This window comes from Crinia signifera, chromosome 5, assembly GCF_055691185.1.
Source record: "Crinia signifera chromosome 5, ASM5569118v1, whole genome shotgun sequence".
Classification (NCBI taxonomy): domain Eukaryota; kingdom Metazoa; phylum Chordata; class Amphibia; order Anura; family Myobatrachidae; genus Crinia; species Crinia signifera.
In genome coordinates this window covers 59,674,500-59,694,544 of record NC_139221.1, presented here as the reverse complement: position 1 = coordinate 59,694,544, position 20,045 = coordinate 59,674,500, and the positions used below count along the sequence as shown (strand labels likewise).

The 20,045-nt window shown below is 37.9% G+C and overlaps 1 long non-coding RNA gene across 2 annotated transcripts; it reads left to right on the top strand.

Moving 5' to 3' along the window:
• Positions 1–681: 681 nt before the first annotated feature.
• Positions 682–3,930, top strand: LOC146080248 (uncharacterized). Of its 2 annotated transcripts, none has more exons than XR_014474846.1 (2): positions 682–2,418; positions 3,100–3,930. It is a non-coding gene; the product is annotated as an uncharacterized LOC146080248 (long non-coding RNA). The 2 variants fall into 2 exon arrangements; XR_014474845.1 differs by having other exon boundaries at positions 3,086–3,930.
• The last annotated feature ends 16,115 nt before the right edge of the window (positions 3,931–20,045 follow it).

Genomic DNA, 20,045 nt, shown 5'->3' with positions numbered 1-20,045 from the left:
CTTTACATGACTTTAACGGTAACAGATTTCTATTGATTTAAAAAAAAAGTAAAGGTTCAAAACCAAACCTAAAACACTCAAGAGTGATTTTGCAAACCAATGATTTAGAGCACCAAAGAAAACACAAAAGTCTCTGCACATCTCAAGCTGAAATAAAAAAAAAATGAATAAAATGTGGATTCATATATTCTATTTGGTAAAGGGTTCTCAGTTGCTAAGCATTGCCTGTAAAAACAGCATTAAGTTGAATAGTTTGGTTTGCGTATTGTGCGCACTTCTTGATGCAAAAGATAATGTATTAGCAAAGCTATAATTGTTCTGCATTGTTCTTGATGGGATGTTAAAACTGTAATTGGAAAATGCACCGTTTTATTTACACAGCTCATTCATTTAAAATAATATACTTGCCACTAGGTGGCTATTTCTGATCATCTCATTTTACCATTTTAATGACATTTTTAATATCCTTGGCTGCATAAACAAAGATAAATTACAGACCTTGTTCTATCTGGCTGCTCGCTCATGCACAATCTCTCATAATATCAGCTTTTGTTTGTGACTCTTCTAATTAGATTCTGAAATCTAGGCTCTAGCAATCAATAATTTTAATTTCAGAATCGCCTTTTGATCTTACATTTCATGTTTGTTTGCTGCAAATGATCAGCAGAACAAAGCTGATAATTTATGCAGGAAGGAGAGAAAATATCTCTGCAGAGCTGGATGAGTGTTCTAAGGGAAGCCTGCAGTCTTAGTTTGACACAGGTCTAATTAGCATGCAGATATGTGTCACCTCATTGGAAATTCAAATTGCTTTTTTATAATGTACCTCAAATTGTGCTACTCAAACATTGTATTTGATTCCGAAGCCCCCTCCTGGGCATGCCATAATACCTCCCTTCATCCTTGGTATGAAGCATTTATTGAACAGTCTGTTTCAGCTGTATTCCCTTTTTTGTGTGTGTATGTTTTTAAAACACCCAAACAACATGACCCAGGGATCTGCTTTTGTCTATGCAGACAGCTACCAGTTGTTCTATGGCATTGTACATGCCACATTAAATATGGTAGCAATGATATGCTGCCGAGCATATCTCTGCACACACTGTGGCTGTTCCAGAGAGGTCTTCATCTTAGTGCCACTCACGGAAAAGGGGGAGGATGTCTACTCTGCATGCATTAATATGCGGCACATAGCAACGTGTCTGAATGCCAGTTCTCAATTCTTCATTACACAAAATGGCTGGATTGCCGTGATTGTTTTCATCTTCATATCTTCATTGGTACAGTCACAAGGCATATGCTATGGTGGAATCAATAGGGTGACTTATGAGTTTGAAGTTGGCTGTGGCACGGCGCACACCGGGACTGCTGCTAATGTCAAGGCCCCTTCTTTTTTTTTCTTCTTTTTTTTTTTTTTTTTAAAGCCGTACGGCAACAAGTGGTAAAATCAATGATGTACAGTTATTCAGCAATGCATTTCATTTCACTGTCTTTGGCTTGTGGCCAGATCCGCCATCTGTCTCTTGCTCTGCCTCGTCTCGCTCGCTTGAATTCGTCCTACGTTTCGCAATGAAACATGCTTGCTATTCTTGCTGCAAAGCAGAGGTACGGTACCAGTCGCCCCGTTTGCGATGTGGGGTTCAGTGATTTCGGTGGCATTCCAGACACTCCCTCTCCGTGCCACAGGTCATGGCAGTGAAAGCAAGAAAACAAGACAAACTGCAGGAGAAAGTATGTATCCTATTACTTCAGTCTCAGTTTTTTTTTTTTTTAAAGCATTAAGATGGATTTGTCTCACAAGGGAACATTTCCTGTTTCATTAGAGTATCTTCGTTTTCTGTACCGGAGGCTGGCACCATACGCCACTGCACAGCTCATGAAGGGTCTGCTGTTAGAGTCTGGTGTATCCTTGCCACCAAGAAACCTTCTGCAATGGAAACAGGGTGCTGACTTTAGAATCTTATGTGTGCTTGCTGTTTGAAGCTGCAGAAAAGTGAATAATCAATTAAGTATTGATTTCTTGTACGATTTGGTAAATTTCAAAGGCAAGACAAAGAGGATGGCTTAAAGGAAAGCACTGCAGGGACTTGGCGTAAATTAAACAACTAACAGCAGTGCAGAATAAAATAACACCTCAAATGAATATTTCCCTGGAAGAATTAGTACCAGCAATTGGAAGACAATGGTGGATTTAATCAAAACGGCAAGCGCTCGAGCATCTTAGCATACGAGACTGGGTTAAGGAGCTAATTATAACCTCAGATTTTAATGGAGTTAATTTGACTGAACGGATGCAAATGTGCTTTATTTATGGATGACAAAACAAGCCTACAGCATCGACTTTGGAATAATCGCATATGTTTACCATCAAAAATCCTTTAGTTATCGAGCCAACAGTACATTATTTTTCTTGCACAGGTATTTATACGTTAAGAAAATAGGACGATAGATGCGTTGCAAATGGGAACTGTGTGATTAAATGCATGTTTTTAATCATTTTCTTTTGCAGAAAGTCTATACATTTTTATTCATGTAACATTTACAGCCTTTTTTGAATACCTATGATTGCTTTATGTGATATAATAAACATGTCTTTTTTACTGTGTTTTTATGTAACTTGCAGTTAATTAATAGCAATTTGTGTTTCTTGAGAATATTTCGGGAGAGGGAATGGTACAGAAGAATAAAAATGACAAGGTCATTTCTTTGTTTTGCATATAAATGCAATCTTTGTAGAGTTCTGAATGAATACTGTCTTCTAACTGATGAGGTCTGTAATTATGAAAGAATTTTGAAACGTGCAGAGAAATAGGACACTTTCTGGATGATGGGCACAATATGGTATAATCATTGGAAAAAGGCTGCTCTGGCTGTAATTATAATGTCTGACTGTTTAACTCCTTCTCTTTCAGTGCTGATAATCTGGGTAAGCAAGTGTGATTTATTATTGCATTGGTAATTTTGATGCATTGCTACATTGTGCAAATGTTCTACGTTAAACCTTAATGTTCTTCTTGGTCTCTGTTCTTATCTCATCCCCTGCTCTTTCTGTTTTCTCTATCCTGATTTCTTGGTGCCTTGAAAGCTCTGTTCCTGAAGCCTATCACAGAAACCAAGCTGCATTAAGCTGAAGCACAAAGACGTTGTACGAATAATGAATCCTCATTTGCATCAACATTTGTATTCAGATTTGCAAGGCTGTAAACCTGGCAGTTCAAGCGGCATATTAAATGGATATCCCCATAGTAAATTGTAGCTCTTGCAATTGTTGAGCCTTGTTGTGTTTCCGTAATGTCTGGAAAGCTACCATGACTGTACAGTTTGTATTGGCTCATTTTGCTTGCTGTACATGATGTCAGTTTGGGTCACAACGCGACTACCAAACACCGATGAGGATTTAAAGGCATGCCGGGACATGTGACTAAGCAAAATCTCCGCTGTCGAAGAACTGCTGTCAGTGACTCTTAGTTCTCTAGTGGTAGCACTCGAGGGGAATGGTGTACAATTTGTACATCATAGGCTTTTCTCACGCCTCCCTGTTTCGAGTTACAGCAAGATAGGAATAAAGTACAGCACAAAAATAAAGGAGATCCCTTGATTTAAAACTCCTTCTACATGTTTTCTTTTCATATTGGTAAATGGGATGAATAGATGATTATTCTTTACCAAATTACAACAGTTTTGTGATCTCTGAATTCTAAGCTATACTAATAATGGATTTCACAGAATATGCCTGCTCTTGCCATTATATAATGAACAACTTCTGATTAATTAAACAACTAAAGAATTGTAAAAAAAAAAAATAAGTATAATTCAACGCAATTCATTGTCCTGTAAATAAATTCTTTATAAATTATATACCAATTGTAAAGCTCAACGGAATATGCTGCGCTATATAGGAAACTGTAAATAAATAAATAAATAAATAAATATCAAGGTGCATCATTTACATCAATAATGCATTATTGTTTGCTACAACTAACAATCATTAGAACATGATCCTCGGGATGTACTCTAAGACAGGAGTGGCCAAACCTGTCCTCTATATCTACCAACAGTTCATGTTTTTCAGACAACCTGTGGATCTATAGTAGGAATGAATGCAGCATGTTTGAAAATGTGACAGTTATTAATGACTGCACCTGTGAACCAGATGGGTGATTTGGAAAACGTGGACTGTTGGTAGATCTCAAGGACCAATTTGTTTATCCCTGCTCTAAGACAATGTTTACCAAACAAGATTTTCAAAGACTCCGGACAGTTCACATTTTTCCAGGTCACCCAGCAGGTGTACAGGTGCGCTCATTACTCATTGACATATTTTAAAAGAACCACAGGTGGAGCTAATTATTTCACTTGTGATTCTGTGAGGAGAACGTAACCCTTGGGGGTCTTTGTGGTCCGAGTTTTGGAACCATTGCTCTAAGAGTTCAATATGAACAACTACTGTATCTCTCATAGAATAACTATGGTCTTTACTTTTTTGAATTCAACTATTGTTTTATGAAATTAACTTTTTTATATATTTATTTTTACTAGTACTGGGTATCATCATATATGTATTATCTTACTAAGGTTATATGGCAGTTTTTTGTTTGTATTTATCTTTTTAACTTGCGCAGAATAATCCAGGTGAAAGTTTTCAGTTACCCAAAAGTAAAAAAGATTAAAAAACTGCAAATATCTTGAACCGGGGATATCAAAAGACATTTACTTAATAATGGAAAACAGGTGAATAAATAGTAGTAGCATAACGTGTACCTGTTAGTGAAATATTTCATAGTAAATGCTGAAAGCTTATTTATAGCATATGTATTTATTTTTGGAGTGCTATAAACCAGTGTTCATGGTCTATTCTTGTTTGTCTGTTAAAGTGCTTTACATGAAGAGTTGAGCAATTTTGTATCCAATGCTCTTTTTCTCAGTTTGAGAGCTAAATTGAACAATGGGAGCATTGTACATTACGTCCAATCTCTCAATGGCTGTTATAATGTGCGTAGAACACGTTGTGCAGACTTAAATAAAAAATGGAACAATATTGAACTCAATGACTGAACAGCTCCTGTGCATAACAGAATGAGAGGCTCTGTATACAGTACTGTACATTAAATTCATAGATGTATCATTTTGATTATTGCCATGATGTTTCCTGTACATGACAGGGTGTGATAGACACAACCTGTTTGGTACTATAAAAGCCGATGTGCTTATTATATAAAATGCTGACTAAAATGCATTGCACATTTTATATATGCTGTTAAATGCTTTATTCAAACCTTTTACATTACATGAAAATCACAGAAATCAAGGTAATCAACACCCAAGCTAGAGCTTACATTGACCTGGATCTTGTTTAATATTCACCTGCATGGGCAATATTTTGTCACTGTAAATTGCTGATAAAACAAGAGAACATACATATACATGAAATCTACTGGTGTATGCAGCATGATTTAATAAACAGCAGCTCCTTGTGCATGTGTAGTGATTGCTATCCCTTCCTCCCATGTGAATTATGGTGCTAAATGACCGAGAGACAGCTAATGGTGCTATTACTTGCTCATCTGTTGCACAGGATCATTGTCTTTTGTTTAAGAAAAAATAAAAAAAAAAGAGTCTCAAAACGTCAGCAATAAAAACGTTTCCATTAAGGCAAGAGAAATACGAATACAATTTATGGATATTTTTTAGTGGATTCATAAGTTTATTTATTAACTATAAATTCGAATGGAACTGAAGGAGAAATTATTTTACAAAGCTGGTCAAATCAAACAATTAAGATGTGTCTTCATCTCTTCTCCATAATGTTTTATGTTCACTTTACATTTCTTCTAGTTGTTATATGAATATAACTCAAATGCATGGTTTCAAACAATATGGAAAGATCTTCATTTAATGGGGCAGATGTATTAAGCCTGCTGAAGTGATAAAGTGGTGATAAAGGTGAGAACACTTCAGCCAATCAGCTGTATTTGAAAAATGACAATTGATTGGCTGGAGCATTATCATCTTACACTGTATCTCCTCTTTATCACTTCAACAGGCTTAATACATCTGCCCCAATGTTCCACATTCAATGTATTTCAAAGTCTCTGAAAGTATTGGGTGGGGCTGGACTGTACACCCTAATTCTAAACATAAGTAGAGACACTACCATGCTGAGACCTGTATTGTCATATAGAAATAGTACTAAACACTGCTAACCAGAACAATAATAATAATAATAATAATAAATGCTCTGGACTTGAACCGTAACAATCTTAGGGCCCCACCTGATGAGGAGAAGAGGTCACAGTAGGTCCATATTTTTGGCCAAAATTCTGCTCAGCACCTGAAGTTTAATATATTAATTGCAAAGTTTAATATATTTGTTCTTTGCTGCTTAGAACTTAGAGTGCGCCCCTATAAAGTCTCTGAAAGTAAAGAGTTCTTCCCATAGTTCTGGTCCGCTTATTGTTGTAACACACACACATATATATATATATATATATATATATATATATATATATATATATATATATATATATATATATATATATATATATATATATATATATATATATATATATATATATATATATAGTGAAAAAATCAGCGGCACTCGGAGACTGAGAAATCAGGTGAATGAATCTGGAATATTTATTCCATGTGCAGTAGAAAACGTTTCGGAGCTCGAGGGCTCCGTCGTCAGTTCAAAGTAAGCACGTGCTTACTTTGAACTGACAACGGAGCCCTCGAGCTCCGAAACGTTTTCTACTGCACATGGAATAAATATTCCAGATTCATTCACCTGATTCCTCAGTCTCCGAGTGCCGCTGATTTTTTCACTCTATACATACCCTGAGGACCCTTTCCCTCTGGCTAAGAGGGCACCGGAGCAAGTACCCACGGGCATCTACCTCCAAGACCTGAGTGCCGGCCTCTCTTTGGATTATATATATATATATATATATATATATATATATATATATATATATATATATATATATACTGTTGTTTGCACTGTGTTATTTATGTAGTTTAGAAAGTTTTGTATTTTTGTTGTTTACTTTTCATATGATACTGTAATTGATTGATAATATAATTTTCCAATTAATGATTTTTTTTTCACAGGAATAATCTCACACATGAAATGAGACTGCATTATCGCAGAAAGACGTCATACTTGCAAACCATCAGAAAGGAAACATTAACTTTATAAAAACACATCTACTTGCCCATCATTGGGTTTGAATTGCCATTTCTGCTACATAGCAAATGAGGTTTATGTCTTTCAAGCTTGCAATGCAATTCACCAATAGAAATGACAATATTAATAATAATTAATGTTCCATAATAGGTTTGGAGATCCCCGTATTGTTTTATCAATGTAATGTATTGATTTTTCTCCCAAGAAACTGACATTTGGATACTGATTTCTAAAGGTGTTAATAAAATTCTGAAGAGTATAGTATATAGCTGGGGTAGCCAACACCAGTCCTTGAGAGCTGTACCAACTGTTGTTACCAACAGTTAATGTTTTCCAGGTCTCCTCACAGAATCACAAGTGAAGTAATTAGCTCCACCTGTGGATCTTTGAAAATGTGTGTCTGCACCTGTGAAGCAGCTAGGTTGTCTGGAAAACGTGCACCATTGGTAGCTCTCGAGGACTGGAGATGGCTACCACTGGTATATAGAGTTAGGAACTAGAGGGTACTATAGTTTAAGCTTGTAGATGCTTCAAATTGTCCAAATACAGTACTGTGTTGTTCTGTTTCTCAATCTCTTCATTTCCATTTGTCATTATGTGTAGCAATGTTTGCAAGGTTGTAGGTTATACTGCACGCTTATTTTCATATATCTTTAAAAGCAACTGAAAATGTTCTTAGAGAAATCATCATAAACATTTGTATTATGGTCACTTATAGGCCCTTATTCTAATTGAGTCAGATGGCTCCGCGTGCGGTCGGACTGCCAATGTTTGGTATTTGCGCATGTGCAGAGGCGTATCTGCGTATGTGCGAACGCCTCACACATCAGAACATAGAGTGTGGTCCCTGCAGAAAACGATCGTATGGAACCATCCGAGCAGGGGGTGGAGAGGGGCGTGAAAGGCTGTTTGGGCTCATTACCACATGTGGGGCGTGCACATATGGTAATGAGCCCAAACAGCCCTCCCCCCCCTCTCCACCCCCTGCTCGGATGGTTCCGTACGATCGTTTCCTGCAGGGACCACACTCCGTGTTCGGACGTGCGATGCTTTCGCACATGCGCAGATACGCCTCTGCACATGTGCAAATACCAAACATTGGCCGTCCGACCGCACCCGGAGCCATGTGACTCAATGGGTGTGCCCATGAAAATGCTGGGCGAACATATGGTAATGCGGCCATGACGCATGTGTGGGGGGTGGACAACTGACGTAGCCGGATGTCAGCTGCCGCCCATATCCCTGCTTTCATACTGAAAAATGTCCGAGTGGTCTGGAGCACTCTGTGCTGTCTGACCGCTCGGTCCATCATTCGATGGTCGGTGACCATCGGAGGATGGGGGAGGTGCCCACAGATGGAGGAGGTGTTCACATGAAACATACACTCGAGGTCCGTACGCTTGGCGTCACCGCATTCGGATGGTGTGAGCGATCAATATGGAAGCGGCGCTAAGAGCACTCGGTTCCTGTCCGAAATACGCATCTGTTTGAATCAACTAGAATAAGGGCCATAGTATAAAGAGAATAACATAATGAACATATTTATTAAATCTTCTAAATGGGTCAAAGACATTATAAAAAAATATTTCAATTTATTCCTCAAATTTCTGCTTCTCAATTTCTGCTGTCAGAAATGACACCAAGTACCCCCTGGTTTTCACCAATTTGCATGTTAGCAGAGCTCCATAATTTCTGAAGACATTTAAATAATGGTCAGGAAGCATGAGGATCAGTGGTGGCTCCAAAGGAGCGGATGCAGCACAGTTCAAAGTTCAAATAGGGGAAATACACCCACTGACAGTAAATCCGTTTGGAATGGCAGTTGGTGGCAGCTGGTGTTTCTCCCCTACTTGAATTTTGAACTGTGCTGCAGGCCCACCTCTGGAGCCACCAATGATGAAGACTGATTTTGCAGTGATTCTTGAATTTATTGATGTTTTGCCACTTACAGCATATACACCTAGCTCTGGAATGACATACATTTCAGAGCTTGGACCCAGTGGATAACTCCATCTTTAGATGGGGCTATGCAATCAAAGCCTATTGGCTTCTATTCATATTGTCATCTGAGAGGGCTCCAATCAGATCCTTCCAGCACCCCCACAGTGCATTCATCATACAACAGATGCACATACTAACTCATGGTTATAAATCCTGGAAATCCCCACACACAAAGTACAGCTCATCTTTACTGACATTGCTATAGATACAGTGTTAATATGTGGCACACAATGTAATGCTTGATGCATCCCACACAAGATATGAATAACCCCACTGGTATTATATTCTACACCATAGTGATTGAGGAAACAGTAATTATTAACAGTAGGACAAATACCGGGTACTAAAAAGCAATTATTATAGAAGGAAAACTCTTTACAGCTTAATAGTTTATCATATTGTTTTATATATGTTTTTGCTTTGATATTCATTGATATATTTATTTATCTAGTTTGTATGTTTTATAAGTGTTTATTAAGTATATGTGTATTCTTTTATAAAATGTTGGTGCTTTCTTTGGTTTTTCTTTTTTGGTCATATTCTTAGGGGCTGAGTACCCTTGTTAGCAGCCTCTTATTGAACGTCACAGTGAATCAGCGCTCAGTCACCACTCTTTTGGGGGATATTCAATCTCCCCCCACCAGGAAAATGGGGGCGGGGCAGTATTTAATGCTTTCTTCCTCAACAGAACTGAACAGGGATCTCAGCAGAACGTCACAAGCAGTCGGGCACATTCTGCCGAGAATGGCCAGGAATTGATGAGCTCCCGGCCGCAGCTCGCCGATTCCTGGTCGCTTCTCGCGGCCATGCCCCCTTCTTGGCGCTCCACAGGTGGGACATTGAATCCCGCCTGCAAAATCTCAGTCGAGCAGACCAAGAACGGGACAGGGTCACGGCTGTCGGGCCAGCCCGACAGTCGTGACCCTACATTAAATACCCCCCTTAGTCCATAATACAACAATAGATCTCTTGGATGGAAGTAGACAGGAGAAATATGTAAATAACAAATTCTATCTTAAATAAATAAAACAATGAAAACAAATGACACAAAAAATGTTACAATAACAACATTTTGGATAAGCACATTATGTAAAAAAACATTCATTAGTAAATATTAAAATGTTAATAATTTTCTTGTTTATGATCATACATTTTAAAAAAACGTACTTGTCAAAAAATGCACAGACTTATATTGGGTGCCTGGTCATGCATATTTAGAGATCAGCATTATTTGAGTACCAACATACTGTATAAAAACAATACATCAAGGAGGAAAAAGAGGACAAAGTTTTATAAATGATCAAACAACATCACATTTGCTGCTGATGTCACAGAATTACCAGATTTATGATGTTCTTAGTCCAGTGTTTGACGAACGTGATCCTCAAGGAACCCAAACAGGTTAGGTTTAAGTTTATCCATGCTAAGGCATAGGTGATGTTAAATCATGAAAACTGAGCTACTAATTATGTCACCTATGCTTAATCATGAATATAATTAAAACATGGACTGTTAGTGTGCCTTGAGGACAAAATAACCCCAATGTGTACAGAATGTGTGTCCATGTTATGGAGAAAATAGACTGTAAGCTTTACTGGGACGGGGACTGGTATGAATGACTAAAAAGGTAGTGGAAGTACTATGGTATACAGTATGTGTGCACTACTGTATATAGATAACTGCCAATAAATAAAGAAAATGTACAGTATAGTTTAATCACACTGCTCTGAATGAAGAGTCATCAGAAGATATTGTAAAATGTACAGTGCAGGAAATTACAGTATAACAGCTTTTATTTGTGTTTTAAACTGGAAATTGTAGTCTATGGGAGAATATCATGCACCTGTAATCACCATGATGTTGCTTTTTGTTAATCTTCTTTTTAAGTGCCCATTGTAACAAAATTACATTCAATCTATCTAACCACAAATATGCTACTGCTCTTCTGCTTGAACTTCTCTTCCAAGTTGTGAGCGTTGTGCTGTTAAATCAAGATTACAATAAAATTGTTATGTTAAAAAGCCTGAACAGGTCTAGGAATTATTAATGGAAGATGGTACAATCACAGAGGTAATGGAATATTTATCTCTGAAAGACACATTAAAACAAATCAGCAAGAGGCTCTGTCATACTTAATTGCCCTAATATTGCCCATTGGTCTAAAATGCATCTGGTTTATACAGATTGATGTAAACACTGGGATTATATCTCAATAATTGAATCTTTGGGATGTGCATAATTTTAGCCTGTAACAAATGTACTTTTAAATCAAAGATTTTGTATCAGTTATTACTAGTGATAATCATCAACTAATCATTAACATACAGTAGGTACATGATACATACAATTCTATTTTTTTTAAATATTTGGATATATGCCATACAAGATATAATGAAACTGGTGTTCTAATCCATGCTTATTTACATTGATGAATTCAGTTATTTATAAAAAAAAGTACAAAACATGACACCTTTAAAACCTTTACACCTAGCTTACATCTTTTATAATTTAAAATGTCATAATTTAACACTAATTTATTATTGAAGTACAGTATATATTGTATTATGTCCGCTTCCTTAGAATACACCCAGTTACTTTCGGATGATCACCTATTGGTGGTCGCACAATCAAATTTGACATACAGGGTATGTATGATGAGAGGAGGGCATTTTCTAAGTCTTGGACAGTGATAAAGTGGAGAGAGAAGGTACCAGCCAACCAACTCCTAACTGTCATGGTCAGGGCAGGATTGGGCCATAGAGGAACCCAGAAAATCCCTGGTGGCCTCAATCCCTGCTCTAAGGTTAGTTTCCAAAATGTACACTGTATCATGCATTGTTACTCTATAAGAGTGTCAGTTACCTGGCAGAGCAGGAACATGGATGAACATGGCTGCTTGATTAGTTTTAATAGAAGCCCTCCTGCCAATCATGTATAGTGGTTGTAGTATCCATGTTCTCTGTAGATTATGTCCTCTCTAACATTTGGCCATGTCTCTAAATCATGGGCCCCTTACACGGCATTCCCCCAGTGGGCTTTTCATGCACTAGTCCAACACTTTCTATGGTGGAGGCTGTGTTTTAAAAATGACAGTTAGGAGCTGATTGGATAATATTTTATCTATGTCCACTTTATCTCTTTCTAAGGTTGACTGGAAGTAAATAAGCACTCCATTGATCTCAAAGGGGTTATTTTCCTAAAATGGGATTGCTATTGCAGATGGGATGTTGCTATGGGCAACCAATCAGATTATATTTATTATCTACTAGAAGGTTCTAAATAGCTAAGAAGTATAATCTGATTGGCTAATGTGAACACATGTGGTTCTGGCAACATAGGAAAAGAAAGATTAAGAAAGATGAAGCAAGAGCAAATGCTGATAGAACTGGATTCAGTTTATATAGCCATTTGCAACATTTCACTATGCTGAAAAAAATAATTGTCTTCATTATATGTTATTGTGCATTAGGTGATGTATTTTATTATCATTATTTTTATTATAGTAGTAGTAATATTTTTATTTATATAGCTCTCTTTCTCCAATAGGACTTAATGAACTTAACAGATATAATTAACATAACACAGTACAGAAACAATGAAGTACAGAAAATAGAGATCATGGAGAAAGTACACAGGCAACTAAGAAAATGCTTGAGTAATCAGGAGAGTCTTAAGTCTGTTAATGAAGGATTCTAGATTGGAGAATGCCAGAATTGGGCCAGGCAGCGAGTTCCATAGAGTCAGAGCAGCATGGCTAAAAGCTCAGCACCCAGATGAGATCTGGGAGATTCTATTTATTGCTAAAAGAGCTTCATATAGAGAGCACAGTAATTGTATGGGGCAGTATGGAATCAGAAACTCTGTCAGGTAGCTTGGACCCTGGTCATGTAGGACTTTGAAAGTCATTAAGCCAATCTTGAAAATAATTCCACATCTTGCAGGTAGCCAGTGGAGGGAGTAGAGAATGGGTGTTATGTGGTTGGAAAAGGTCTGGTTGGTTAACAAAAAAAGACGAAAAAGTTGGGGACCAGCCCTCTGGTGGGGGTTGGAACTGGGGGTGCTTTATATGGGCTGATTTTCAGCTGCTGCTAAAAAACAAGGTAGTCACTCCTGCATGTACATGTCAGACAAGCAAAAATAAATGGGAGGGACAAGCCGTGCTAACCAATATGAAAAATCCGATGGTAGCAATTGGATGGTCTTTACACTATTTATTTATAAAATATAATAATTAAAAAATGGCGTATAAATTAAATTAGAACAGAGTTGAAAAAAAAACATGGTAAAGGTCAAATATAGGTAAAATATGATATCCACCCACCCTCACAAAAAAATACAATGTTGGAAAGTCCATTCCAATTTGTACCAAATTTTAGGAAAACAGGTATTTAGATGAATAGTTACCACCCCGATATACGCTGGCAAGAAGCAGATATCCACTCCGTGTCCACGTAGTTGGTCCATGCTGGAAGTAATCACCAATATCCACTGGAATTATATTGAGGGAAAATGAGATGTTACAGTATATCCTTAAATTCCAAATCTGGAATGGATGGCCTTGGGAGCGGTAACAGTTTATATCTATTGTTCCCCAATTACAGTTCGGATTGTAATCCAAGAGTTAAAAATGGAGATCGGGTGTAGCACCAATCCTTAATGCGTTTCGCTATGCCTAGTAGCTTTATCAAAGGTAGCATCAGGGATTGCTGCTACACCCAACCTTCATTTTAACTCTTGGATTACAGTAATCCAATCCGCATTGTCCAAATAAACATTTAGACAATGCGGGAGGCCAAATATGCACAGTGGACTGGAGGTGGGCCTCCATATATACCCACCTTTAATGAATATGAGGAGCCTATCAAAACCATCATCCCTCCTGAGGTTGTGCTGCCTGCTGGTTTAATGGACGCTGATTGCCCCGGGCTGGTGAGTACTGTTAAAACACATATGTCGATATAATGTTTTACTGCTGTTCAATTACTTTTTTCAGTGGCATTAAACTTATGATTTTTACTTAGAATTTTTGGGGGCATTATCTTTACATGTGTTTGACAAGGACATAGTATATATTGTCATTTTTTTTGTAGTTATCACTTTCATTTAGAATAATATTTGGAGTAAACTTTAATAGTGATTTTGCTATTTTTTGTTTTCATTTTGTAACAGAGTTTTATTTTAACATTAAAAAGTGGGTACTTGTTTCCTAGAACGGCCACAACGATTTAGATCGTTGTGGTCGTAAGATAAAAAATCGGATCGATCGCATCGCATGCGATTTGGTCGCATACGATGCGACCGATCCGATCGGCCGATTTTTCACCCGATTTTTTTTTTTTTTTCACAAGATTTGTTTAAATTGCCCCCCCAAATGTTAATAAGTGTGCTAGACCCCACGATAGACGTGAACCCGAAGCGTGGCGAGCGTAGCGAGCCCGCGAGGGGCGGCGGTGCGCGTCCTCCGACCTTTTCATTCCCCTACTATCCACTAGGGCGTGGAGTGAGAATATAATAGTGTGGCGAGCGCAGCGAGCCACCGAGCCCGAAGCGTGGCGAGCGCAGCGAGCCCCGCGAGGGGACGCGTCTAACTTCACAGGTATACGCGTCCCCTCGCGGGGCTCGCTGCGCTCGCCACGCTTCGGGCTCGGTGGCTCGCTGCGCTCGCCACACTATTATATTCTCACTCCACGCCCTAGTGGATAGTAGGGGAATGAAAAGGTCGGAGGACGCGCACCGCCGCCCCTCGCGGGCTCGCTGCGCTCGCCACGCTTCGGGTTCACGTCTATCGTGGGGTCATGGCGGGCACATAAAAAATGTGAAATGGGTCATATTGGCCCATTTCACCTTTTTTATCATTTTTCCCTATGTGAGATGGACTTAATCAAGTCCATCTCATCTTGTGCCATTATAATGGCACAAGACCGACCGATTTCAATGTTAAAAGATTTTTTAACATTGAAGTCTATGGAAAAATCGGGTCAATCGGTCGGTCGCATCGCGGCCGATTTTAATTGGTCGCGACCGACCGATTGACCCGATTTCTGTCAATCACAGTGAAAAAATTGTCAAAAATCGGCCACATCGTGAGGATCGTGTCCCTTAATTAAGAGCCACGATCACTCACGATTGTGGCCGTTCTAGGAAACAAGTACCAAAAAGTGTTTATTTTTAATACGGGTGTTTTTTTTAAAACAATTGTTTGCGATAGTAAAGAGCGCATCTCATATGTAGCTGTTGTGTGACTTGTGTAATGTCGGATTTTTGTGCATTCATTTATTATCCTCAAAAGAAAAAAAAAACACATTTAAATATTGTACATTACATAAAAACAGTTTTGGGGGTTTATTAATAATGTATAAACAATAATCCCATGTCCTAAACCTTTTACATGTATATCAGAAGAAGCCATTGGAAACAGAGGGCCTTATTTTGGTTCATTCTTTCTGACAAAATCCTTCTTAGATGGGCAAAACCATGTGCACTGCAGGTGGGGCAGGTGTTACTTGTGCAGAGAGAATTAGATTTGGGTGGGGTTTTACTTCAAAGTGAGATCTATATTGCAGTGTAAAATAAAGCAGTCAGTATTTTCCCTGCACAGAAACAAAATTACTCACCCAAATCTAATTCTCTCTGCACATGTTACATCTGCCCCCCCTGCAGTGCACATGGTTTTGTCCATCTAAGAAGGATTTTGTCAGAAAGAATGAACCAAAATAAGGCCCAAAGTGACCATAATAACAAGTTTGTTTTCTTTTAAAAAATCTGAATCCAAAAGTCATTGAATAATGTTCCGGTTTTGTCTTGTGACTATTAATAAAAACACTTTTATGCTTCTCAACAGCACGAAGAGCAAAAATTTGTGAGAAAACGACCCTCTGTAGAGATTGGTCCTGGTCATGATGTGCATGATGTGCATAAAGAAATATCTTTTTGTATTTGTGGCTTATTTGGTCTATATATTTTTTATTCCCTTCACATCACTGTATATCAACAAGAAGGCTCTCCTCAGTCTGGGAATTGCTGCTTGTGCAGTTGTTGGAATCACTACACCTGCCCGAAGCACCATCTCCCGACAGGATGGTGAGTTTTTATCCCTAGAAAACATAAACATAACACAACATATTACACAAGACATACACAAACATGTTTTAACAGTAACTTAGACTTTTAGAGAGCTCTGGGTCAATTATTTTATCACATAACCAATAATTAGCTCATTATAAACATCAAGGTCAGTCTGTATTGACCTTAAACTATTTTTATATACAGTATTTTGCTTTTGTTAGGAATAAATGAAACCATGGCAAAAACAAATATTTTCAAAGTAAATACACATGAATTAATCCTTTAAATAAAAGTGTGAAAAACCTATAAAATAAACAAAGTAAAAAAGTAAGAAGTTTTGTTTAGCTGTTGATTGTAAATGACCATTGGAAAATTATGAGTTTAGAAATAATAAGCACACAATACACATTAGAAATAAGTTCACTTGATGTGGTGTTAGAAACTTTAAGTTAAAAAAATCAATACTTGCAGCTTGAAGAAGCTTCTATGGAGTTCAGAGATACTCGTCCTTTCAGTGTGACCTTCATGGGCATCCTGTTCTTGAACATAGAATGGGAAAAATGAAAAAAAAGAAAAGAAAAAAAAAAATTCAACAGTTAATTAAATGTTATTTATCTAGTATTTTTTAGTAAAAATGTTCAAAAAAAGGTAAAACTGATAGAGATTTGGTTCATCAACATATGTGAAATATTTTTTAGTATATGTTTGGTTGCTCATATCAAGAATACCAAAGAAAAACCCTCCCCAATAAACATAAAAACATCAAATGTGTTTATAGTTAAAATGAAACTTTATTTACAGAAACTACTGCAGTGTCAGCTGCTGAGCTACTTGAGATGGAATAAAAAGAGGTGACGTTAATCCTAAACCTAACTGCAGTGCCTCCACCTCTATCAACCCCACCTCCTTAGCACCGCAGTTTATTCGAGAGCCCACAGATCAGGGTGCTGGAGCTGAATTACTCACCAATTTGTTGACACAACAGGTAGCAGCACCGGTGGTGATGAATGAGCAGACCGCTAACACCCAAACTTTGGCACAGCATTAAAACCGCATTCACTGGGCAACAAACCGACTAGTTGTGCATGTGTGCAACATAGATATCCACCACTTGTAAAACAGAGACAATGCCATACAATTTCAAAATAGGTTCTTTACGCTAATGGAGTCATTGGTGAGCAACCAAACAATAATACGATTGATGGAGGATCATGAAATTGGCACAAGGGAACTATACAGTACATTAACTCCCATTGTACAAAGCCAGGCTTCTGCTTAGTCCCAATCCTCCGGCAGATCAGAAACACTGAAAACCCCTGTGCACTCTCCTCCTCGCAGGTCAACAAGGCCAAGAGGCAACCAGCATTTTATGGGTGCGTACACATCCACTCACATGCAAATGTGGGAATTTGCTTGGTAGGGGGGCAGAATTTCATCGGTTTGGCGTTTACCTGTTTACTAGGCAGTGAAAATATGCTGCCTGTATATTTTAATAGTTAAATTGTATTTTGTTACTATAAGATACCACTAAATGTAATGATTTTAATGTATTTGTAGAAAAATGTACAATCAATACTATATAACCTTCAAAATCATTTTAGGGGTAATATCTTGCTCCAGCCAAAAGACACGTCAAGTGCTTCTCAGTCATGTCCATTACCATCAGGTGTAACGGATAGTAATGCTTGCAGTGACATGTCACCAGAGGCTATATACAGTAGCAGTGCTGAAGGGAAGAGCTTTCCTGTTTACCGTAAAAGCTAGGGCAGCATTGATGATAACAAAGTAATGGAATTACTGCACTGTTGCACTGATAATAAATGATATGATCTAGCATAGAGAAGCATGATGGCCCAATGGCTTGTGCTAACAGCAAATAAACAGAGAGAGAGAGGAAAACAATTAAAGCCCCCTTAATGTGATAAACTATTTATTATGGAGAAACAGATGAATAAATAGTCCCCAAATTATGTAATTATCAAAAATATCTTACAAATACTGTTTGAACTAAAGACAAAACTATGAAATGTCTCACTTATATATACAAGTGTTATGCTGATTCACTTCATATGTATGTGGTGATTAAGTCATGACAATATGGGGGCTATTTACTAAGATGGAAATAAGACTTCACATGTGATGTTGCTATGGGCAACCAATCAGAATCTACTTCTTATTTATTTAGCACCCTCTAGAACAGGCAGGTTTTAGTGATGTCCAGGCTTCAGCACAGATGGTTTAATCACAATCACTCAGGTACTAATTAAGTCACCTGAGCTCCAACCTGGATATCACTAAAACGTGCACTGTTGGTGTGCCCTGAGGACCGTGGTTGGGAATGCCTGCTCTAGAAGATAATAGACAGGATCTGATTGGTTGCCCATAGCAACACCACATGTGAAGTCTTATTCCCATCTTAGTAAATTTCCCCCTATGAATCGTGATTCATGTGGCTCCTCGTTCTACATGCCTTTCCAATATGCTCTACAGCAGGCATGTCCAACGTTGGCCCTCCAGATGTTGTGAAACTACACATCCCAGCATGCTTTGCCACAGTTTTGCTATTAGAGAATGCTAAAACTATTGCAAAGCATGCTGGGATGTGTAGTTTCACAACATCTGGAAGGCCAACGTTGGACATGCCTGCTCTACAGTATACTGTAAACACAGATTGGCTAGTGCTAGCCCAAGCTTGGAAATTCAAAGTACAGTAAGTCTGCCTTCGTGGGAGTTCAGGAGGTCAAGGAGGCAACTATGCAAAGTGCAAGAATAAATGATGCTATATATCCATGCAGAACTACTGTATCTAATTTTAAAAGGTTTTTACATGTGATGCAGTACAAAAGCATTTATATGCAATTTGAGTTATTAAAGGTGGCTAACATAAGTTTGTTCTGAACTTTCACGAAATAAACTTAAATGCATTCATTTGAGCATGCTTTCTAGCAATTTATACTAAATAGAGTTATTTGTCTTCCAGCATTTCTCTTGTATTTTTCAAGCTTTTATATCAGGATTTATTTTATTTATAGCAAAAAAAACTGTATTAGTACCAATTACTTTTTGACAACCTACATCAAGCCAGGTGCTACTAAGTTGAAAGTCCCAGAGCATGTGGAAGCAGTATAGGATTGTCTCTAGCAGAACATACTGTGGGGTAGATGTATGAAGCAGTGATAATGGAGGAATAGTGAGCAAGAGGAGAAGTGGCCCATGGCAACTAACCAGCACTTAAATAACATCTATAATTTGCATAACAGAAAATTATACAGAGCAGCTGATTGGTTGCCATGGGCCACTACTACTTTGGCTCACTTCTCCTACCTTATCACTGCTCCATACATCTATCCTTTTATGTATTTGTAGTTGGTACATCAACAAAAATTGAAGATATGAGTCACACACCTAGTACTCACTGGCGTATAATATGGTCACCGCTTTTCTAAATATGTAGTCACCGCTTTTCTAAATGCTCCTCCCTTCTCTACCAGGTATGTGATCAGCTCAAAACAAATGGCAAGTTCTTTTTTGTTGCTAACTCCTTCATATTGGAATCATAGTTAAAATGGGCCAGAACCCAGGCCTTGATAAGGCTAAATGGAAATCTATAGCAGCAACTCCGCACAATAGTCCATGGAGTTTACGTTCAAGATAAAATAGAATTTTAATTGTGTGAAAAGAGATGTCTGCAATTGGGTTGTGCTAGCTCATAATTAGTCCGTTGAATATGTAATCGTTAAGCTGTGGTCTATGTGATGGATATAAGTGCATTCAGTTGGACATCATGTTA